The sequence below is a fragment of the Loxodonta africana genome, unplaced genomic scaffold (genome assembly GCF_030014295.1).
Source record: "Loxodonta africana isolate mLoxAfr1 unplaced genomic scaffold, mLoxAfr1.hap2 scaffold_36, whole genome shotgun sequence".
Taxonomy (NCBI): domain Eukaryota; kingdom Metazoa; phylum Chordata; class Mammalia; order Proboscidea; family Elephantidae; genus Loxodonta; species Loxodonta africana.
This window is the reverse complement of record NW_026975074.1, coordinates 2266259-2291618: the sequence shown is the minus strand read 5'-3', so window position 1 is coordinate 2291618 and position 25360 is coordinate 2266259.

Below are 25360 nucleotides of genomic sequence, written 5' to 3'. Positions count from 1 at the left end.
TCTCATGAAGCACTTAATGTTTATTCTGTCAGTTTTTTTTTCCCACTTATTCATTGCTTCAGGGAAACCCTGGTGGCCTAGTGGTTAAGTGCTATGGCTGCTAACCAAAGGGTCGGCAGTTCAAAGTTTCCAGGCGCTCCTTGGAAACTCTATGGGGCAGTTCTACTCTGTTCTATAGGGTCGCTATGAGTGGGAGTGGACTCGACGGCATTGGGTTTGGATTTTGGTTTTTTTCATTGCTTCAGTGGAGGGAATGAATCCTATACCTTCTTAACACACCGTTTTCTGTAACATCCCCTCTCCTGATGTTTTTAAGTGGCCTTTCTCTTATTTTAGAAACCCTGGTGGTGTAGTGGTTAAGTGCTACGGCTGCTAACCAAGAGGTCAGCAGTTCGAATCCACCAGACACTCCTCGGAAACTCTATAGTGCAGCTCTACTCTGTCCTATAGGGTCGCTATGAGTCGCAATCGACTTGACGGGAGTGGGTTTGGTTTTCTGGTTTTCTCTTATTTCAGTATTTGCTTGGTTGCTGTAAATATTTTAAAACTTTCTAAATTTCTAAAAAAGTTGATTCTAACACTTTTTGCTTTGTCGTTGTTTCTGTGCAGGAACAGGCCCTCCACAGAAGCTATCTGAGGCTATCAACTTGGTCATTTTCACTGACATTATCCACATCTCATTTTTTAAAAATATACACGGATATACAATTGATCCAACAACTTTCACTGAAATGTGTATCCTTTTATCACTCCCCATACAAGCACCTGACATATGTGACTCATCATTGTACACATATGTGTGCATCTGAATTATGTATTCTCTTCCATTGGTCTATAATTATATCAATACAAATTTTTGATATCACATAGAATGATGCATCTCATTTTATTATTTTTAAAATTCCCTTTGAGCTATTACTGTTTTTTGCATCATTTTATATAAATTCTATAGCCAACTTGTAAATTAAACACACACACATGCACACACTGATGGGATTCTAATGGGGATTATATTGAATTTATGTAATAATTGAAATGATTTATTTTTTCATTGTTCAGTATAATTCATGGATAATGCACTTAAATATAATGGTTTCATTACAAGTAAGTATGGGTAGCAGCTAGGGGGAGGCATGAGGAATCTTCTCAAGTGCTAATAATATGTTACTACTTTCATATAGGTTTGTTCAATTTGCGATAATCTATCTGATTAGTTGTGAATGTACTGTATATGGATTTCTTTATTCTGTATAACTTACACAAATCATCCTTCAAATTGCTATTTACTTAAAAAAAGTTTGTCAGCTATAGCTATTGAAGTTTAGGCATCGTATTTAGTCAGGTTTAGGCTCTATTGGAACTCAAAAGCATGAAAATGGTCAAAAATACTACAAAAATTAATCACAATAATAAAAGATCAAGGATGTATAAAACTCTAAGGCCAAGATCAAGAAGCTGGGGTGGAGATTACCTGAAACTTGAAGCTAGCAACTGGACATACAACCATATACTTCACTGACTGATGTGGTCTGCAGATGTGAACTTTCATGCAATCTGTGTGAAAAATATTTAAATATGTTAAAATTCATTAAATTTGAATGTACATTTATTAAAATATGGATTTATTATTTTCGTTTTTGATAGTAAGTATAAATTAGAATTTCAAACTTTATGTAGAACACAAATGGTTTACACACTTAAGTAATTTCACCACCAATTCCATTCATAGGTATATACAAAATACAAACTCTTGTTTATGGGACACAGGAGACAAATGCAACAATGTTTATAAGTGCATTGTATATAATAGTAGACAACTAGAAATAAAACAAGCATCTATCAGCAACAACACCAACAACAAAAAATGGATAAATGTGTAGTATAGTCTTAAAATAGAATGCCATTCAGTAATAAAATAGAATGGGCTGTCATTTCATTCAACCTGGAGCGTTAGTAATGTCAACTGAAAAAACAATTTTCAAAAAGATTATCTACAACTTAAGGCCCCTTTATTAAGTTCTACAACATCTAAAAATATTTTCTAATACCCTATGAATTCTGTATTATAATTATATCAAGAGAATTAAAAAACCAAAAATTCAGAATGATGGTGGAGGTATAGGAGGATATGAGGAGTCCCTGGATGGTACGAACAGTTAACATAGTCACTGCTAAATGAAACCTTGGTGGTTTGAGTCTACCCAGAGGTATAGGAGGATATGAAGAGTCCCTGGATGGTGCGAACAGCTAACATAGTCACTGCTAACTGAAAGCTTGGTGGTTCGAGTCTACCCAGAGGCACCTCAGGAGAACGGATTGGTGATCCACATTAGAAAAATAAGCCGTTGAAAACCCTACCAAGAACAGTTCTACTCTGACACACATGGGTTCGCCAAGAGTTGGAGGAGCACTAAAGATAAATTTACTATTTTAGTTGTTGGATTGGGTGGTGAACTTACAGGTATACATTATATTATAAACAAACTGACCGAAGTAAGGCATTCATAGACCAATAAAATTTTTTTTTTTTTTATTAGAGCTAAACATGTGCCTAATTTATGACTAAGCAATTTCAATTTAGGTATATGTACAAGAGAATTGAGTTCACGTGTTCTCAAAAAACACTTGTACAGGAAGCTTTATGGTAGTTTTATTCATTATAGTCAAACATTTCTGACATCAGAATGGAAATAATTATTCTAAGCCATATGATGGAATTCAGCTTTGTAATGAAAATGATGCAGACACTCAAAAATATGGTTAAACCTTTTAAACATGTTTAGGAAAAGAAGCCAGACATCAAAGAGAACTTATTTTCTGATTTAAAAGTTTCGACTCAATGGTGATGAGAAATAAGAGCTTCTATTTAATGGCGATAGAAGCCAGAATAATGATTGTTTGTAACTGTGGGCCTAAGGCATTAACATGAAAGTAGCATAAGAGATGACGAATGATGAAATGCTCCACCTGTGGTTTCCCTCAAGCTGTAATGATGACAGTTCCACACTTCCAGTTGTTAATTTCAAGTTTTAGCCCAATTCTGAAAGCTTCTTATTTCATAGTATTTCACATCCCATGTGTCCACAAAACTCAAATGTCTGCTTTCTCCCAGTCTCCTGAATCTGCCCAGTCTTTGCCTCTCCACTAATATCACCTTGGTCCAAGGTAATATCTTGTCACAGCTGGACTACTGCAATGGCTTTCTTCTGCCCACATCAATTCTCTACCACAACTCTGCAAAGGTAGCCCATTGTTTTAGGTTCAAAGCCACAATCCTCACATCCATCTAATTTACACTGTAAGACCCGGCTCCAAGACATATACCTATTTCCTGTGTCTCACCAATTTACTCCTTGATCTTTTGTGACTATGCTGGGCATGTCCCCACCTCAGGGAATTCTCACTTGTTCTTTGCTCTTCCCAGAACATTCATCCACAGATATCCACTTGTCTCTTGTCCTCGACTCCTTTTAGTTTTTAACAAATGTTGCATTCTTGGTTCTCCCTTCTCTGTTTGACTTAACATTGCAAATATCCTTTGTTTTCCCGATTCCAATTTTCCACTTAGTTCTTCTTCATGGTGATTAATACTTTTTGGTGAAAAACATACAGAGTTAAAGCATTAAAGCCCTTGTTCAATGAATGAATAAATAAATAAATAAATAAGTGGTTGTATGCACTTTGCTCTATATTATAGTTTGGTCATCATATGTATTTTCCTGATATTATGTATTATATGGTAAATTATATTTCATGTGCATTTTATTTCAAAATATTAAAAAAGGTACTAAAAATTTGTTATGACATGGGAGCATTGTGTTGACAGGGATTAAATCTATTGCTTTAGAAGATAAAGTTGATAATGGCAACCATTCTCTTGCTTTTACACAGCAAATCCACCCAGTTCCAATAACAATGCTTTAGTTATTTCTGAAAAGTGGAGAAACCAAGGCATTGTTACATTTATTTATTTTGTAAACATTTCTTTGAACTTACATATCTCTAGACAGTAGGCTAATCAAATCACGTTGTTCAGTCTCAAACTATAAAGGGTTCTTAAAGTCATATTTTCTGTACAAATATCCATTTTCCCAGCACTCTTCTCATGGCCCCCATGACCTCCTTATTCCTCAGACTGTAGATAAATGGGTTCAGAAGAGGTGTAATGATACTGTAAAACACCGCCACCACTTTATCTTCCTCAGGGTAATGCAAGGAATGTGGCTTGTATAGGTGGAGAGAGTAGTCCCATAGAATAGGCTTGCCACAATCAGATGAGAGGAACACGTGGAGATGGCTTTCGTCTGCCCTTTACCTGAGCTCATCTGGTACACCACAATAAGCACCTGGGCATAGGAAGCCAGAACGGCCATGAATGGTAGTAACAGAATGACAAGGCCACTAAAGAGGACAGTATACTCATACTGGGAGGTGTCCTGACACACCAAAGGCATTAGAGATGGAACTTCACAGAAAAAGTGATTAACGATCCGAGATGTACAGAATGGAAGTTGAAATACATACAGTGTATGTATTAAAGCATTGATAGAACTACTGGCCCATGCACATGTGACCATGGACAAACAGATCGTCTTGCTCATGAGCACAGGATAATGTGAAGGGTGACAGATCGCTACATGTCTATCATAAGACATGAAACCAAGAAGAGCTTCACTTCCACCAAGAGTCAAAAACAGAAAGGTCTGAATCTCACAACCGAAAAAAGCAATGGTCTTACTATTTGACAGGAAGTTTGTCGCCATCTTGGGTACCGTGGTGGAGATGTACACCATGTCAATGAAGGAGAGCTGACTGAGGAGGAAGTACATGGGAGTGTGGAGTAGAGTGTCCAATCGGATGAGGTGGATCAGTATGATATTTCCCATCAAAGCCACTGAGAAGATGACAGTAATGGCAACGAAGAATATCTTGTTCATTTGGCCATATTGGAAAAAGCCAAGAAGTATAAACTCTGCTCCAAAAGTTTGATTTTCTGTCTTCATGGCTTAAATCAAAACAAAGCAGACCATATCTGAAAATTCCATGTAACAACACTGACCTTTGAGAGAAAACAAAATGATTATTAAATGCAGTAGAATTCCCTTTAATCAGCTTAGGTGACTGTCTCTCCCTATTTTTATACAGGAAACCCTGGTAGTGTAGTAGTTAAGTGCAACGACTGCTAACCCAAAGGTCAGCAGTTTGAATCCACCAGGCACTCCTTGGAAACTCTATGGGGTAGTTCTTCTCTGTGCTATAGGGTACTATAGGTCAGAATCAATTCAACAGCAATGGGTTTGGTTTTGGGTTTTTATGCACTGAATCTGTGTCTATTGAGCAATGGGCATTTTGAAAAAATAAAAATAACGTTTCTTTAAAATTGATCACAGAATAAAAATATAATATCGGGATAAAACATTTAGATGATTTGCCAACATGAGTTACTACTCCCCTTGTAAATATCTTCATGATGATAGACCAGAGACATGTTCACGTGTTGTGAAAAAATCTTTCACTCAATTCCTTCATATATATAGTTTAGAATTGCACTGTTGGTTAAACATGGTATAATATTCTTTAAAAAAAATTTCTTGACTCCATTTTTCAATTTTGAATTTAAAAAAAAAGAAAAAAATTTTTTTTTATACATTGTAAGAAAAAAAGTTTTTTAAATTATATTAACATTTGTGGGTCAGGAATATTTTAGCTCTTCTAAATGAATTGGTGGTTATATAGACAACATCTGTAAGTGTAAATGGGAATTCATTGACAAAGCCCTTCAAAAAAAAAAAAATCGATCGATCTACCTACCTACCTACCTACCTATCTACCTACCTATCTATCATCTACCTACCTATCTACCTACCTACCTATCTATCATCTATCTATCTATCTATCTATCTATCTATCTATCTATCTATCTATCTATCTATCTATATGCCAGACCTAAGGGATGGTTGGAGAATGAATCATTAAAATAGAAGTTAACAATTATTTATCTAAATTTAACTCAGGAAGCATGTCAAGAATGGCATTTTTAATTTTACTTAGTCCTGTTATATTAATTCGGGAAATTTACATTTAAACTGCACTTGGAAGAAGTGGCAATTAGTAAAAGTTTATCACTTGCTGCTCAATCAGGATATGAAATCAAAAGACTACTGATGGCTTTTTTAAAATTCAGAAGTTTTGGATAATTCTTATTGCAGAACAACGTTAAGAAATAGAAAATATTTTCAATTAAAAACTAGCCAACTTTAATATAAAACCCCTTGTTGTTGAGTTGATTCCGATTCACAGAGAGCCTATAGGACAGAGTAGAATTGCCCCATAGGGTTTCCAAGGAGTGGCTGGTAGACTCGAACTGCCAACCCTTTGGTTAGCAGCAAAGCACAAAATTAACTGACAATAACAATTGTTGATTATACACATGCAAGTACTAATACAATTCTGGCACATAAAATTCAATGACTCATCATCAGTTATATTTACCGTTAACTTGACTATACTTGGTCCAAGATGCAGTCACATGAGCAAACCAAAATGTAAGTCTTCGTTCAGTAAATGCCTGTCCTTCTCAGAAGCCGAAATGTAAATTAACCAGTTAGGACTTGCCTGCTGCGCTTAACCTAGTTCAGAATGTCCCATTAATCCCTTCTCCATCACCAGAAATCTGTTGAAAATGAAACTTCTACAAGATTAATTTGTATATGAGCTCATAAACTATATCTGCTATTCATGAATTGGGAAGCTATTGTCTGAAACTTCCTATTCATGAATTGCAAATAAAGCTTATAAGTTCATATGCAAATTTAATCTAGTAGAAATTTTATTTTTTACATTATCTATAGTCAGCCAAGTTTGTATAAACTAAGGCATACTTTTTTTTTTTTGAACTAACAATATCATGTTAGGAATTTTCATTGTATAAAAAATTTGTAGAAGTATAGTAAACTTAATATATTTTACAGAAGCAATTTGGAATGATGAGTACATGATAAAAACAGATAAGGGAACTAAAAAATATCAGCTTGGTGAGATAATGTGCATGTATTCAAAATCAGTTATGAAAACTAGACAGCTACACATTATATATAGAAATATATATGCACATGCATGTATGCATATGTATTTCACTTGAAATAAAACAATTTACAAAATATTTTAATTCAACTGCAAAGATTCTCACCACGAATTTGTATCGCTTGAAATAGTTTACAACCTTTCACCATTCCAATAATATTGTTGAATATGACTATGCCTTGAGCATAATACAAAGTGGCAAGGCAAAAATAAGAAACATTTTTTTCTACCCCAGTCAAGACTACTAGTGATGCCTCCAGGGCCATGCTGCCCAGTAGGGATTGCACTGGACCTTCAAACCCTACCCTTTTCTCGCTTTACAAAGACACGTCTCTTACCTTGCTCTTTTGTGATTGCTGTCCCAAGAAAATTTAAAATCAATATATGGCCAAATTAATCTCAGATAACATACCTGGATATTCAATTTTTGCAGAGATCATCCAAATGTAATATGGATAATCTAGCCAGCCCAGAAATTGCCCAAATCAAAGGAAATGGGCCTGCAAGAAAAATACTATTCACTCTACATAATTTTTCAAATAAAACACATTCCTTTAAATAGTGTCCCTGAGATTAGTTGTATATTGATCTTTTTGACACGAATTGTAGCAAAGTATTCAAGGTATTATAACATTGTAGGTTAAATTCAGAGTAATAAATGGCCCAAAAGAGTTATTTGAAATCTGAATGGTTGTTATTATGAACAAGACTGCTTTACCGCTAGCAGGCCATGTTTTTAAAACTGAAAAATCAGCCACCGTGTTGAAAACCATATTCTTTTTCATCAGAAACCCACTGCCATCGAGTTGATTCCGACTCATAGCGACCCTATCGGACAGAGCAGAACTGCCCCATAGAGTTTCCAAGGAGCACCTGGCAGATTTGAATTGCCGACCTCTTGGTTAGCAGCTGTAGCACTTAACCACTACGCCACCAGGGTTTCCAGTTAGACATATAGATTATTTTACATATATAAAAAATAGTTTAAAATTTTATTTTAATTGAGATATATCATCTTTCATATAGAGATCTGTTTCATTCTCCTAGAAGACTTTTTTTTTTTTTTTTTTAATAAATCATTAAACAGGGAGTTGGGAAATGGATCTGCAGAATTACATAAAAGATTTTCCCGTCACCCCACTTGGGCACAGTATTAGAGAGGCACAGCAAGTCTGTCTTTCAAAAATTTTTAAGTTAAATTATATTATTTGTTTGTCATATATATTAAAAAGTCACAGACAAAACTGCATGTATTAGGAAAATCAAGCTACTTGACACTTCTACAGGATGACAGAAAAATAAATTCACAAAGAAATCCAAAGCTATGAAATCTCTAATTTGAAACACATTTTAGGAAGTGTTACCATTCTATGAGCTTGCAGATTGCTTTTTTTTTTTGCCTCAGCAAATAAGTCTTCAATCATTTACCATGAAAAAATTTAGTAGAAAAAAGAATCAAATGTTCAAACTAATTTTCTCGTCCTTATATAGACTTTAAACCTCTCGGTGGACACAGGCTGGCTGCCTGATCAGGGTGGAATTCATATTTTTGTTTCTCAGAGACCTTCTGGGAAAACTAGACCTGTAGTCCGTGATTAAGCACATTGTACAAATTACAAGTGATATTTTATTAGTCCTGGTGTCTGCATTCCTGGGGGGAGGGAGGGAAATGAACAAAGGGTCAAGCCTCAAAATATATTTGTTCAAGTGAAAAAAAAAAATCTAATAATTGATATTAGCTGATTGCTTTAAATTTTTTTTTTAAAGTTAACTATTTAACCTTTAAAATATGTATGTAGATTTTGACTCCATATAGTAATCAGCTAATGTATAGTTTGATTTTTTTCTATACAAAATATGCATGAAATACTGAGGATATTATTAATGTGCTAAATTTTGCAATAATTTTATTCCCAAAATAGGAAGGTTGGCTTGGCCATGGAAGTAAGGGACTCCGATTTCTGAAAGTCCACAGATCAAATACAGATGCTGTAATCCCTAAGGGTTAAAGTGCCCACGTGTAGATTAGAATTTAGAGTTTGGCATGGTGCTCAATAACGTTGTTCTATTTCGATGAGATGTACTTAATCTGTAAAAACTGAAGTGAGTTGAAATTTTAACCAGTCAATTCCCTTACCTGATTCTGTGGGATGACATGAAATAGCTGCTGTGCTCAAGAATGGGAAAAGAAAAATTGCAATGGCTTAAGAAGAAACTCGATGTGGGTTAGATTTTGGGAAAAAAATACACAGGTTTATTCTCTCATGTACAGACAGGGATGTAAGTCACATCGTAAGATCTTATCTTCATTTTTCTCCAATTATGATATATATGTTATTTTATAATTCATAAATTATAATTTATAATAATTATTCCTTACTTTGAAATATTTTGTCTCATTATTCTCTAAATCACTTTCCAAAGAAAACTCCAGGGGCCAAACAATCACTGAATCAGTTTTAGGAGGAAACACAGGTGTTTAGGAACCCTAATCTCAGATTTTTACTGAACGATTGAGTCCTATGAATAGTCAACATTTGCCTCACATTCAGTCACTTGTGGAAGGATTTCTAGAATGTCGAAGTGACATTTGTAAGTTTTGAATACTGTGAAACTTGTACAGTTTCTGGCATTTTCTTTAAGAACGAGAGAGCAAAAATACAAATATAAAATTGATATGACTGTGGAAGAGGCCTGCACAGGTGAGAGGATCTGCAGTTCAAGTTTCTTAAGTTTCAATGAAAATCTACCTCTGAAGTTAGGTTTGATACCTTTAAGTGGTGCTTGTTGTTATTGTTTTATTATCACTTGATATTGTGTGAGAAAAATATTTAAGTGTATTATACACAGAGAGTTGTCAGCTACTTTGAGAGAACATGAAAACCTAGAACTCTTCCTGTGGCATAAAAAGAGAGATATCTCTCAGGGGCCAAACAACTTACAATGTTGTCCAGCATGCTGTAAGCCCTCAATAAATATTAGCTTTAATGATGATTATTAATGATGATGCCGTTTTTACTGCCTTTTTGGATTATTATTTTACACAAACTAAGATTGATTCAAGGATGGAAGCATCTCCTCCACTGCTTTGCTCAAATGTGGACACAAATCCTTCTAAAAGCTTTCCCCATCCCAGTGTGACATGGTTCTACTAAAGTTTCAAGAGAAAAATAAACAAAACTAGAACAAACTATCTACAGGGAGAATTACTTAAAATAAGCCCTGTACATACAGTCACTCTCTCTGATAAGGTTCAAACACCTAAAGTTTGGTATTGAAGAAATCTGAAGTATAAGAGAGTAATCAGTAAATAAATAGAGAGAGATAAATGAATGAATGAATAACCAAATAAGCAGAGATATCAAGTTTGGTTCTCCAGAATAGAGAGAGATAAATGAATGAATGAATAACCAAATAAGCAGAGATATCAAGTTTGGTTCTCCAGAGCTCTAGTCAAAACCTGATTTTTGTGTGTTCATCTGACATCCTGCAATTTTGTTGGATTTGTATATTAAATCTAATAGTTTATTTTTGTTTTTGTTGGTTTGTTGTGTGTGTGTGTGTATTCTTTGTTGTTGTTGTTAGGTGATGTCAACTTTGTTCTGACTCATAGCGACTCCTATGTACACCAGAAGGAAACACTCCTCCGTCCTGTGCCATCCTCACAATCATTGTTATGCTTGAGCCCAGAGTATTTCTTAGGATATTCTGTATATAAGATCATGTCATTTGAACAGGAACAAATTTACTTCTTTTCAAATTTGAATGCCATTTCCTATTTTTTTTTTTTTCCTAACTTTTCTGGCTAGTATTTACGTAATAATATGGAATAAGAGTTGTGAACTCAAGCATCCTTGTTTTGTTCCTGATGTTACGGAAAAACTTTTACTTTTTCATCAATGTGTGTGATGTCAGCCGTGGGCATTCCATAACTGTCCTTAATAAGATACAAGCAGTTTCCTTACATTTCTAGTTTGTTGGGAGATTTTATTCTGAAAGGGTACTGGAGTGTGTCAAATGATTTTTCTGCATCAATTAATATAATCATTTTTGTTCATTCTCTTAATTGATATTTATGTTTAACCACTTCTGCATTTATGGGATAAGTTTCACTGGGTCGTGGTGTATAGTCCTTCCAATATGCTGCCCTATTTGGTTTGCTAGTATTTTGTTGCAATTTGCTGCCGAATTTGGTTTGTTAGTATTTTATAGACGATTTGCATCCATATTCATAAGGTACATTGTGATTTATTTTATTTTTTTTTGCTTTGGTATCAGGGTGATAATGTCATTCTAGAATGAGTTGACTTCTATTTTTTGGAAGAGTTTGAGAAAGATTATTGTTAATTTCTATCTGGTGTCCTTTTATAATTTCTATCTCCTTATTGGCAGTCTCTATTTGTTAAGACATTATTTTAGTGGTTACCTTTAGTCCTTTGTACATGGTATCCATTAGCACCTTGAACATATTTAATACAGTTTATTTATATTATTTCTCTAGTAATTCCAATATCTGAGTTGACTCAGGGATTGTTTCAAATTTATTTATTTTTTCCTGTGAATGAGCCATGTGCTCCTGTTTATTTGCATGCCTAATATTTTGTTGTTGCTGTTGTGGAAAACTGAAAATTGTGAATTACAAACCATAATTATTAAAATTATTGACAATGGATTAAAAACAATCTTGTCAGTGATTATCTTAAATACTTCACAGAAAATGTATACTTTCTTCCAATACCATTATTCATGCACTGTTTGAGCACTGGTTGGATTTTATGGTCATGGCTTATATCCAATTTTATATTTAGTGCCAGGTAGTTTAGCAAGTCACTGCATTATTTATTATCAACAATTAGACTCTAAGAATTTCTCTTGTATTGCTGAATGGAATACAAATGATTAAACCCACATTGCAATAACACATTCATAGCTGTACATGTACTTAAAATATGACCAAGCAATTTCAATCTTTGATGTATATACAAGATAATTCAGTTAATATGTTCTCAAAAAGCATTTGTGCACGAAGTTTTATGGCAGTTTTATTCATGATAGCCAAACATTTCCTGCATCAGAACGGAAACAATTGCTCAGGAACCATACAATGGAATGCAGCTTTGTAATATAAATGATGGAGTTACAGAGACACACAAAAATATGGTTAAATCTTTTAAATATGTTGACTGAAAGAAGCCAGTTATCAAAGTGAACTTTTTTTTTTCTGATTCCAAAGTTTCTACCCAATAGTGATGAGAAATAAGAGCTTCTATTTAATGGTGATAGAAGTCAGAATAATGACTGCGTTTGTGGGGCCAAGAGGTCAACGTGAAAGTAGCACAAGAGATGCTGAATGATGAAAACGTTCCACCTGTGGCTTCCCCCGAACTATAATGATGACAACTCCATACTTCCAATTATTTAGTCCAAGTCTTAGCCCAATTCTGAATGCCTCTTATTTTGTAGCATTTCATATCCCAATGTGTCCACAAAACTCAAATATCTGCTTTCTCCCAGTCTCCTGAATCTGGCCAGTTTTTGCTCCACCACTAATATCACTTCTATCCAAGGCCATATTTTGTCACAACTGGGCCACTGTAATGGCCTCCTTGTGTTCACATCAATTCTATACTCACAACTCAGCAATGGTTGCCCAGCATTTTAGGTTAAAATCCAGAATCCTCATACTGATCTAATTTATACTACATGTTCTGGCACCATTACATCTACCTATTGCCTAAGTCTCATCAATTTACTCCTTGATCTTTTGTGACTATGCAGGGCATGTTCCCATCACGGAAGTTCTCACTTGCTCTTTGCTTTTCCCAGAACACTTTTCCTCAGATGTCCACTTGATTCTCTTCCTTAACTCCTTTTAGTCTGACAAATTGTCACATTCTTGTTTCTCCCTTCTCTATTTTACTTATAATTGCAAACATCTTTTAGTTTCCCTATTCCAATTTTCCACTTAGTTTTTCTTCATGGCAATTAATACTTTTTGATATACTGTACAATTTATGCATTAATTTTATATATTGTCTTTCACCTCACAATGAAATGTAAACTTTAAGAGAGCAGACATTTATTTCAGTTTTATACTGCTCAACCCCATATCACCAGTGCCTATAATTGCGTCACATACAAAGTTAAAGCATTAAAACTTTTGTTCAATGAATGAAAGAATGAGTGGATATATGAAATCTGCTCTATACTACAGTTTGGTCATCATATATATTATCTAGGTATTACGCATTTTGCAATAAATTATATTTTCTATGCATTTTATTTCAGCAAATTAAAGAAGAAAAAATATTTGCTATGACATAGGAGTATTGTGTTTATAGGTACTAAATCTACTGCTTTAGAAGATAAACAATGTAGATAATGGCAACCATTCTCTTGCTTATACATTGTAAATCAATCCAGTTCCAATAGTAGTGATTTAGTTATTTCTGAAGAGAGGAGAAATGAAGGCATTTGTCTAATTATTTATTTTGTAAACATTTCTTTGAGCTTACATCTCTCTAGACGGTAGGCTAATCAAATCATGTTGTTCAGTCTCAAACTATAAAGGGTTCCTAAAGTCATATTTTCTGTACAAATGTCTATTTTCCCAAAACTCTTTTCATAGCCCCCATGACCTCCTTATTCCTCAGACTGTAGATAAATGGGTTCAGAAGAGGTGTAATGATACTGTAAAATACCACCACCACTTTATCTTCCTCAGGGTAATGCAAGGTGTGTGGTCTTGTATAGGTGGAGAGAGCAGTCCCATAGAATAGGCTTGCCACAATCAGATGAGAGGAACACATGGAGATGGCTTTTGTCTGCCCTTTACCTGAGCTCATCTGGTATACCACAATAAGCACCCGGGCATAGGAAGCCAGAATGGCCATGAATGGTAGTAGCAGAATGATAAGGACACTAAAGAGGATGGTATACTTACGTTAGGAGGTGTCCTGACACACCAAAGGCATTAGAGATGGAACTTCACAGAAAAAGTGGTTAATGATCCGAGATGTACAGAATGGAAGTTGAAATACATGCAATGTATGTATTAAAGCATTGATAGAACTACTGGCCCATGCACATGTGACCATGGACAAACAGATCGTCTTGCTCATGAGCACAGGATAATGTAAAGGGTGACAGATTGCTACATATCTATCCTAAGACATGAAACCAAGAAGAAGAGCTTCAGTTCCACCAAGGGTCAAAACCACAAAGGTTTGAATCTTACAATCTAAAAAAGTAATGTCTTACTATTTGACAGGAAGTTTGCTGCCATCTTGGGTACCGTGGTGGAGATGTACATCATGTCAATGAAGGAGAGCTGACTGAGGAGGAAGTACATGGGAGTGTGGAGTGGAGTGTCCAATCGGATGAGGTGGATCAGTATGATATTCCCCATCAAAGTCACTGAGAAGAGGCCCACAATGGTAACAAAGAGGACAGTGTTCATTTGGCCATATTGGAAAAAGCCAAGAAGTATAAATTCTGTTCCAAAAGTTTGATTTTCTGTCTTCATGGCTTAAATAAAAATAAAGCAGACAATATCTGAAAATTCAATGTAAACAACATTGAATGTCCTTCAAAAGAAAACAAAATGATTATTAAATGCAGTAGAATTTCCTTGAATCACTTTAGGTGACTATTTCTCCCCCTGTTTCTATGCACTGAATCTGTGTCTGTTGAGCAATGGCCAATTTGGAAAAAAAAAAATATTATCTGGAAATAAAAATTTAGATGATTTGCCAACATGAGTTTTTTCTCCCCTTTTAAATATCTTCAAGATGAGAGATTGGAGATGTGCTTACTTGGTATGAAAAAAAAAATCTTTCACTCCATTCATTTAAATAATTAAACATGACAGTGATGTTCAAATATGGTATAATATTCTTACAAAAAGAATTTCTTTCTCCATTTCTCAATTTTGAAATTATATTGGCTGTAGGTTGTAATAAATGTTATATTACCATTTGTATGTCAGGAATACTACAACTCTTGTAAATGAATTGGTGATTATTTCTATAATATCTGTAATTGTATGTGGAAATTTGTTGCCCAGGCAAAAAACAAATATGCAAGACCTTTAAGAAGGGCTGGAGAAAGAAACATTAAAATGTTACGTTAGCAATTATTAATCTAAGTTTAACTCAAGGAACATGTCAAGAGTGGCATTTTGAATTTGACTTGGTCCTTTTATATTAATAGGGGAAATTTACATTTAAACTGCACTTGGATGAAATGTCAGTTAGTAAAATGTTATTACTTGCTCCTCAGTTGAGATATGGAGTCAAAAGGTATTGATGCCCCATTAAAATTTGAAAGTTTTAGGTAATTGTTATTACAAATATTGCTCAATGAAGTTGAGAAATTAAAATTATTTTCAGTAAAAACTAGTCAGCTTTAATATAAAGTGTGACAAATATGAAAATTAATTGACAATACCAACTGTTGATTATACATACATGCAAATATAAATACAATTCTAGCATACAGAACTCAATGATCTATCATAAAGTTTTATTTACTGTTGACCTGACTATACTTGGTTCAAGGTGCAGTCACTTATGCTAAGCCCCACATCAGCAAACCAAACCTAAGTCTAGTTCCTACAAATGCCTGACCTTCCCAGAAGCCAAAATGTGAGTTAACCAATTAAGACTTGCCTGCTGAGCTTAACCTAGTTCAAAACGTTCCATTAATCCCATCCCCATCGCCAGAACTGTTAAAAACAAAATTTTTACAAAATTAAATTTGTATAAGAACTCATAACCTGTAGTTGCTATTCATGAATTAGAAAGCTCTTGTCTGAAACTTCCCATTCATAAATTGCAAGTTAAACTTATGGGTTCATATACAAACCTAATCTTGTAGAAATTTGGTTTTTAACATTATCTATAGTCAGCCAAGTTGGTATAAACTAAGGCACATTTGACTATAAGTAATCATATCATTAAGTTATATAGGAAAGATACTACACACATTTCATATATTCTAAAAAGCTTTGATCCTACTGAACAGTCTTTCTTCATTATAGGCCTTTCTCAAAGAACAGTGCTTTTCTCTAAAACTGCAAACACAGTGATATAAAATAATGATGGATGTTTGTATAATTCAGAAAAAAACAAAGACTTATTCTAACAACATTATGATTTTTTTGAATGTTCTAACCCATGAAATAGAATATGACAAATAAAAATAACAACACAAAAAAGAAAAAAAAATTTTCTATTTAAAAGCTTTACTGTTTTTGAAAACCTAATAAATGAAAAACATTTAACTTGCTAAAAGTGTTCGATAAATTGTATAAATTAAATTAATAGTTAGCGACATTCTAATACATTATATTTTTAATATTCTTAAAAATTTTCACCTTAGTAATAACAATACTCAATGATAATAAAATATTATTTAAATATGGTTATCCAAAAAACTGGCTTATGTCTTAAAAATATCAAATGCAAACACATGTAACTGAAAGGACAAAATAAATGTCATTGCAAGCTAGTTCACTGTAAACCAATTTATGTAAATAGAATCTAAATTTTAAGATAGGTTATATATTTCAGACCATGATGCAATTTTTTAATAAAAATCTGAAAGAAAATGATCGAGTTAGAAATAAAAATTAAAAAAAAATGTTGATCAGAGAATGAAGAGGAGGAAATACAACATGTAAAATTTTATGGATATAAATGTGATGAAATAGCGTGATAATTGGGCGTGATAGAAAAACAGGAAAGTAAGAATACAATAGCTGTAGAAGTTATCAGGAGTCTTGATTCTGTGTAGTGGTTTTAGCACTGAGCTGCTAACTGAAAGGCAGGCGGTAGTTGGAACCCACCAGCTGCTGAACAGGAGGAGAAAGATGTGGCGGTCTGCTCCTGTAAAGATTTACAGCCTTGGAAACCCTATGGGGCAGTTCTACTCTGTCCTATAAGGTCACTATGAGTTACAATTGACTCCATGGCAGTGGGTTTATAGAAGTTATATAATTATTATATGACTATATATCGTCAATAAATTATATACTCTGCCCATTGCCTTGGAGTCAATTCCAATTCATAGTGACCCCTTGGGCAGAGCAGAACTGCCCCATAGGATTTCTAAAGCTACAATCAGTACAGAAGGAGCCCTGTTTGTGCTGTGGTTATGTGTTTGGCTGATAACAGAAGAGTTGGTGGTGTGATCCTACTAGGTGCTTTGAGGGAGAAAGATGTGGCAGTCTGCTCCTGTAAAGATTTACTGCCTTCAAAACCTACTTTGTCCTATACGGTCACTATGAGTTGGAATCTACTGGATGGCAGTGGGTTAATCTTTATAGAAACAGGCTGCCACATCTTTCTTCCTTGAAGTTCCTGGTAGGTTCCAACCCCTGACCTTTGGGTTAAAACCCAGTGCTTAACCACTGTACAGCCAGGGCTCCTTCAATAAAATATGTAGAGAAGTCTGTTCTTTTTGTGAATTTGATCGTTTGTTCTACATTTTCTCCCACTCTGTCCAGGACTCTCTGTTGTAATCCCAGTCAGAGCAGAACCCTGGAGACTATGGCCCCTGGAGATCCTTCTAACTCAGAACTGAAGCCACCCCTGAAGTTTACCTTTCAGCCAAAGGTAAGACAGGCCTATAAAACGAACAGTATATGACATCAAATGGGCTACACCTGCCAAAAAACAGCGAGGAGAAGGCAGGAAGGGACAGGAAAACTGGACAAATGGAATGTGGGACTGTGAGGTGGAAAGGGGGAGAGTGCTGACACAATAGGGATTGCAGCCAATGCCATGAAAAAAATCGTGTATAAATTTTTGAATGACAAAGTAATATAAACATATATATGGAAGGAAAAATTTACTTAAAAAAAAGAAAACAGGAACACTGGCAACAATTTCCAATCTATTGGAATGCCCATTTCATCAGGTGGGGGTCGTTATTTTGTAGTTTTTACCCCAAAAAATTTCATGTAAAGAATTATAAATCTAAACAAGAACCCAAATTAAATTCTTAGAATAAATAAAAAATTTTAATATCACAAATAAAATCCAATTTACCAAAAATTAATAATAAAAATGAAAATAGCTAAGCAGAAAAAAAAATACAAATAAGTGATACATCAAAAATGAAATAGAAGGCTTAAAATAAAGAAATAATCCAAAAATATTAAAACCTAGTTAAACAAAACAACTTTATTAAATTATTAGGCCAAAAATGTTGTGAGCAACGTTATCAGATATGCAGTAGCATAGTTTTGGTAAAACACGGTAGATCTTTTCAAAACTTCCTAATCATTTCTCACGACCTTTGATCATATTCATACCTGTCGCAGTCATTGAGTTAGGGCCGCTTACCAAAAGGTTTGCAGCTCGATTCCACCAGCGGCTCCTTGGAAACCATACTGGGCAGTTCTGCTCTGTCCTACAGGGTAGCTTTGAGTCAGAATAGACTTGATGGAAACCACTTTTTTTTTTAACTAACAGTTTCATATTAGGAATTTTTCTTGTGTAATTTATAGAAATACACTAAACATACAGGAGAAATTTGAAATGAAGGGTACATGATAAAAATGGAGAAATGAACTAAAAACATCAACTTGTTGAGAAAATGTGCATATATTCAAAATCGGTTATGAAAACTAGACAGTTACACATTATATACACACATATATACATATGCATACAAGCATATATATTTCACTAAAAATAAAACAATTTACAAAATATTTTAATACCACTGCATAAGTTTCTTAACAGGTGTTTGTATTGCTTGAAATACTTTACACAGTTTACAACCTTTCACCTTTCTAATAATATTCCTGAACATGACTATGTCCTAAGCATAATGTAAAGTGGTAAGGGAAAAATAAGAAAGAAATGTTTTTTCCACCCCAATCAAGACTATGAGTGATAGCTGCAGGGCCATGCTGCCCAGTAGGGGTTGCACTGGACCTTCAAACCCTAACCCTTATCTCACCTTACCAAGAAATGTCTCTCACCTTGCTCCTTTGTGATTGCCACCCCAAGAAAATTTCAATTCAATGTATGGTCAAATCAATCTCACATAACTTACCTTGATACTCATTTTTGCACAAATCATTCAAATGTAATCTGAATAATTTGGGCAGCCCAGATATCATGCAAATCAAGGAAATGAGTGTGCAAAAAAAACAATACAATCCACTCTACATAATTTATCAAATAAAACAAATTCCTGTAAATAGTGTCCCTGAGATTAGTTGTATATTGATTTTTTGATATGAATTGTAGTAAAGTCTCCGAGGTATTGTAATATTTTAGGTTAAATTCAGAGTAATTAGTGGCCTAAAACAGCTATTTGAAATTTGAATTGTTGTTGTTATGAAGGAGACTGCTCACATCCAGCGGGTCATGTTTTTAAAACTGAAGAATAAACTACTGCATTGAAAAGCACATTCTTCTTCATTAGATGTGTAGACATCCACATTCTTTTCCAGATATAAAGTAATTAATTTTAAAACTTATTTCAGTTGAGATATATAGTGTCTCATATAGAGATATGTTTCATTTTCCCAGGAAATTTTATTTGAAATGAAACATTAGGTAAGAAGCTGGGGAAGGGGTCTGCAAAATTAAATAGATTTCCCTGTCACCCCACTTGGGGATAGTGTTACATACTCACAGCAAGTCCGTCTTTCACAAAGTTTTAACTTAAATTATATTGTTTGTTGGTTATATATATCAAAGAGTCACAGAGACAAACTGCATATATTATGAATAATCAAGCTACTTTATTTGGCACCTCTACGGGGTGGTAGAGAAATAGATTTGAAAAGGAACCCAAAACTGTAGAAACCTCTAATCTGAAACACATTTCAGGAACTGTTACCACACTACGAGTATGCAAGATTGCCTTTGTTTTTTTTTTGCCTCGGACAACAAGCCTTCAATCATTTACCATGAAAAATTTTAATAAAAAAAGAAATGTTCAAACTCATTTTCTCATCCTTATATGAGGCTTTCAACCTCTTGATAGAAATGGGCTGACTGCCTAATCATGGTGGAATTCATATTTTGTTTCTCAGAGGCCTTCTGGGGGAACTAGGTCTCTAGCCCACAATTAAGCACATTGTAGAAATTGTAGGTGATATTTTATGAGGCCTAGTATCTATACTCCTGGGAGAAAAAAAAAAAAGAACAAAGGGTCAAGGCTCAAAATATATTTGTTCGAGTGAAAAACAAATCAAATAATGAATCTTAACTGAATGTTAAAAAAAGAAAAACCAGTTAACTCTATTTTACCTTTAAAATATGCATGTAGATTTAGACTCCACGTAATTAGTAACGAACTAATATTTAATTTGATTTTTTTCTGTACAAAATATGCATGCAATACTGAGAATTATATAATGTAGGAGATATTATGTTAAACACTGCAATAATTTTATTCTCAAAATAAACAAGTTGGCTTGACCATAGAAGTAAGAGACTCAGCTTTCTGGAAGTCCACAGATCCAATATAAATGTTTCAGCCCCTAAGGTTTAAATGTCTCCAAGTTCATAGACAGGAATTTAGATTTTGGCATGATGCCCACTTACATTTGTTCTATTTGAATGAGATATATTTAATCTGGAAAAATTAAAGCGAAGTGGGATTTTAACCAGCCAATTCTCTTACCTAATTCCATGGGATGACGTAAGACAGCTGCTGTGCTCAAGTAGGAAACAGAAATGTGCAATAACTTAAGAAGAAAGGTGATGTAGGTCAGAGTTTAGAGAGAAAATACATAGGTTAACTCTATCACACACAGACAGAGATGGAAGTCACATCAGTAAGCTCTTATCTTCATTTTTCCTCAATTATAATTTATAACATAATTACTTCTTAATTTGAAATATTTTATCTCATTATTCTCTAAAACACCTTACAAAGAAACTCCAGTCGTCAAACAACCATTGAGTCAGTCATAGGATAAAACATAAGCATTCTGGAAACCAAATCTCAGAGTCTAACTGAAGAATTGAGTCCTATGAATGGTCAACACTTGCCTCACTTTTGTTCACTGGTGGAAATAGATCTAGAATATCAAGGTGACATTTGTAAATTTTGAATAATGTGAAACTTGTGCAGTTTTTGGCACTTGATTTTAGAACCAGAAAACAAAAATGCAAATACAAAATCAATATGATCTTGGAAGGGGCCTGGACACGTAAGAAGGTATTTGCTCTCTTGATTCAGGTATTAATTATTAACTTTCAAGTGTTACTGGTAATAGCATCTACCACTAATATTGTTTATTAAAAAGTAAATTAGTTAACACATGCAAACAACTTACAACATTGTCCAGCATGCTGCAAACACTCAACAAACAGCTTTAATGATGATTATTATTGATGCTGCTGTTTTTACTGCTTTTTTGATTATTATTTTACATAAACTAAGATTCAGGGATGGAAGCATCACCTGCATTGCTTTGCTAAAACACAGACACAAATCCTTTTAACAGCTTTCTACACCCCCGTGTTACATGGTTCTACTAAAAACTCAACAAACAAAAATAGAACAAACTCTCTGCACTGAGAATTACTTAAATAAACGTTATAAATATAGTCACTCTCTCTGCTCAGGTTCAAAGACTCTCCCAACAACATGATCACTGTTGAGGGCTGACCTCCTTCCAGCTAGGGGCAGCCTTCCTACCTAATAGCCAACACAGGGCAAATGAATGTTTTTGCCACCACCTGAGAAGCACTGAGTCTATACACATGGGTGCTTGGGCCCAAATAGTGAACCAAGAGAGAATCATTAAATCTCTTTTCCTCCAAATTTAAGCTCTTTAAATTTATACAAATAAGGAAAAAAAAAGAAAAAAAAGATCATGCAATTTTTTTTGGATCAAGCTGAATGAGAAGTAATTTAAAGTAGATTTAAAGCAAACGTGTCATGAAGAAAACTAATCAAGTGAATCAGTTTTTCCCATAGGCATAATTAAGAAGTCATTGACATCTTTTTTCCCTTAAAATCCAGGTCAATTTGAAGTTTGGTGTTGAAGAAATGTGAAGCTCAAAAGGGTAATAAGTAAACAGAGAGAGAGAGAGATAAATAAATGAATGAACTGGATGGATGGATGGGCGGGTGGGTGGGTGGGCGGGCGGATGGATGGATGGATGGATGGATGGATGGATGGATGGATGGATGGATGGATGGATGGATGGATGGATGGTTGGATGGACAGGCACACAGAAAGACAGACATATGAATGAATGAATAGATGAATAAGTAGATAAAGAGATAGCTATATCAACAAATCAATAAATAGATGGATAAATAGATAAACAGATAAATAATAACAATTTGGCTTTCCAGAACTGTATTTTTGTGTGTTGATCTGATATCCTGCCATTCTGTTCAATTTGTATATTAAATCTAATAGTTTCTTTTTGTTTTTTATTTGTATTGTATATTTGTGGGTGTGTGTATGTGAGAGAGAGAAAGAGAGAGAATTCCTTAGGATATTCTATGTATAAGATCTTGTCATCTTGAACAGGAAAAATTTTACTTCTTTCCAAATTCAAATGCCTTTAAAAAAAAATTTTAGCCTAACTTTTCTGTCTAGTATTTCCAGAAAAATGTGGAATAAGAGTTATGAAATCAGGCATCCTTGTCTTGTTCCTGATGTTAGGGGAAAACTTGTAGTCTTTCACCAGTGCATGTGATGTTAGCTGTGGGTATTTCATAAGTGTCCTTAATCAGATACATGTAGTTTCCTTACATTTCTAGTTTGTTGAGTGATTTTATTATGAAAGGGTCTTGGATTTTGTCAAATGATGTTTCTGCATTCATTAACCAATTCGTTTTTCCTTTATTTTCTTAATTAATTGATATTTATGCTTAACAACTCTTGCATTTGTGGGATAAGTTCCACTGGGATGTGGTTTATAGTCTTTTCAGTATGCTGCTATGTTTGGTTTGCTAGTATTTTGCTGCTGGATTTGGTTTGTTAGTACTCTGTTGAAGATTTGCATTCATATTCACAAGGGATATTGTGGGTTTTTTTGGCTTTGGTATCAGGGTGATTATGTCATCATAGAATCAGTTACAAAGTGTTCCCTACTATTTTCTTTTGCAAGAGTTTGAGAAAGATTAATGTTAATTTGTATTCGGTACTTTGTTATAATTTCTATCTCCTTATTGTTGTTGTTTTTGCTAGGTGCCCTCGAGTCATTTCTGACTCATAGCCACCCTATGCACAACAAAAGGAAACACTGCCCGATCCTGTGCCATCCTCATGATCATTGCTATACATGAGCCCATTGTTGCAGCCACCATGTCAGTCCATCTTGTTGAGGGCCTTCCTCTTTTTCACTGACCCTATTCTTTCCCAAGGATGATGTCCTTCTCCAGAGACTGATCCTTCCTGACAACATGCCCAAAGTATATGAGATGAAGTCTCACCATCCTTGCTTCTAAGGAGCATTCTGGCTGTACTTCTTCCAAGGCAGATTTGTCCCTTATTTTGGCACATCATGATATATTCAATATTCTTCACCAACAGATGCCAATTTTTCTTCAGTATTCCTTACTCATCATCCAGCTTTCATTGCTTGGGTCAGGGGCACCTTAGTCTTCAAGGTGACATCCTTGCTTTTTAACACTTTAAGGAGGTCTTTTGTAGCAGATTTGCCCACTGCTGCTTCCATGGATGTTGATTGCTGAAACAAGTAAAATGAAATCCTATTTTTTTTAGGTTTTATATTTAGGTCTTTGATCCATTTTGAGTTAGTTTTTGTTTATGATGTGAAGTATGGGTCCTGATTCATTTTTTCTACAGATGGACATTCAGTTTTGCCAGTGCCATTTGTTAGAGACTGTCTTTTCCCAATTTAACAAAATTTGGTCCTTCATCAAAAATCAGCAGCCCATAGCTGGATGGATTTACATCTGTGTTCTAAATTCTGTTCCATCGGTCTGTTTGTCGTTGTACAAATACCAGTCTGTTTTGATTGCCATGCCTGTATAGTAGGTTCTGAGATTCAGTAGTGCGAGGCCTTCTTTCTACCTTGTTCTTCTTTAGTAGCACTTAACTTATCCAAGGCCTCTTTCCTTTTCACATTGGGTTGGTGATTAGTGTTTCCATCTCGTTAAAGAATGCCGTTGCAATTTGGATCGGTCTTGCATTATATTTGTAGATCACTTCAGGTAGTATTGACATTTTTATGATGTTGAGTCTTCCTATCCATGAGCATTTTTTTTTTCTTCCAATTATATAGGTCTCTTGGTTTCTTGCAGTAGCATTTTGTAGTTTTCTTTGTATAGGTCTTTTATATCCCTGGTTAGATTTATTCCCAAGTATTTTATCATTTGGGGGGCTATTATAAATGGCATTCTTTTTGTGATTTACTTTTTGAAGTTCTCTTTGTTAATGTAGAGGAATCCAACTGATTTTTTATATGTTGATATTGTACTCTGCTACTTTGCTGAATCCTTCTATTAGTTCCAGTAGTTTTTTTGTGGAATCCTTGGAGTTTTCTATGTATAGGTTCATTTCATCTGTGTATAGGGAAAATTTTGCTTCTTCCTTCCAATTTGGATGTCCTTTATTTCTTTCTCTTTCTAGATTTCTTTAGTTAAGACTTTCAGTGCAATGACATTTTGGTTAGCAGCCGAGCACTTAACCAATGCACCACCAGACCGCCTCTATGTTATTACCTTGAAATTTACCGTTATCTTCCTAAGTTTAAAACAGTCTTTTATTTATTGATATCGCTTTGGCTTCCTCTCCATATGGAAGTTCTATAACTACACCATTTATTCCCTCTTTTTTGTTTTGGTGTCATCATTTACATATTGATGTCTTTGGTTCCCTGTTTTTAGCCTTTTAGCTTTGTTTTATTTTTAAAATTCTTTATTTGGGTTGGTATCTGGGTGGTCTGTCCTGCATCCAAATATCAGATTATTGTTTAATGTTTTTGGTTCTCTATTCGAAGGACTCTCTTTAATATTTCTTGTAAGTTTGGTCTGGTTTTTACAAATTCCCTTAATTTCTGCTTATCTGGAAATATTCTAATGTTGCCATTGTATATGAGAGACAGTTTTACTGAATATAGAATTGCCGACTGGGTTTTTTTTTTTTTTTTTTTTTTTTTTTGCCTTCAACCTTTTATATAGGTCTTCCCACTGTCTTCTTGCCTACGTGGTTTTAGCTACATAGTTGGAGATTAGTTTTATTGGTTCCCCTTTTTAGATAGGTGACTTTATTTTTCCTTAGCTGATCTCAGGATTCTTTGTCTTTGGTCCTTTTTAT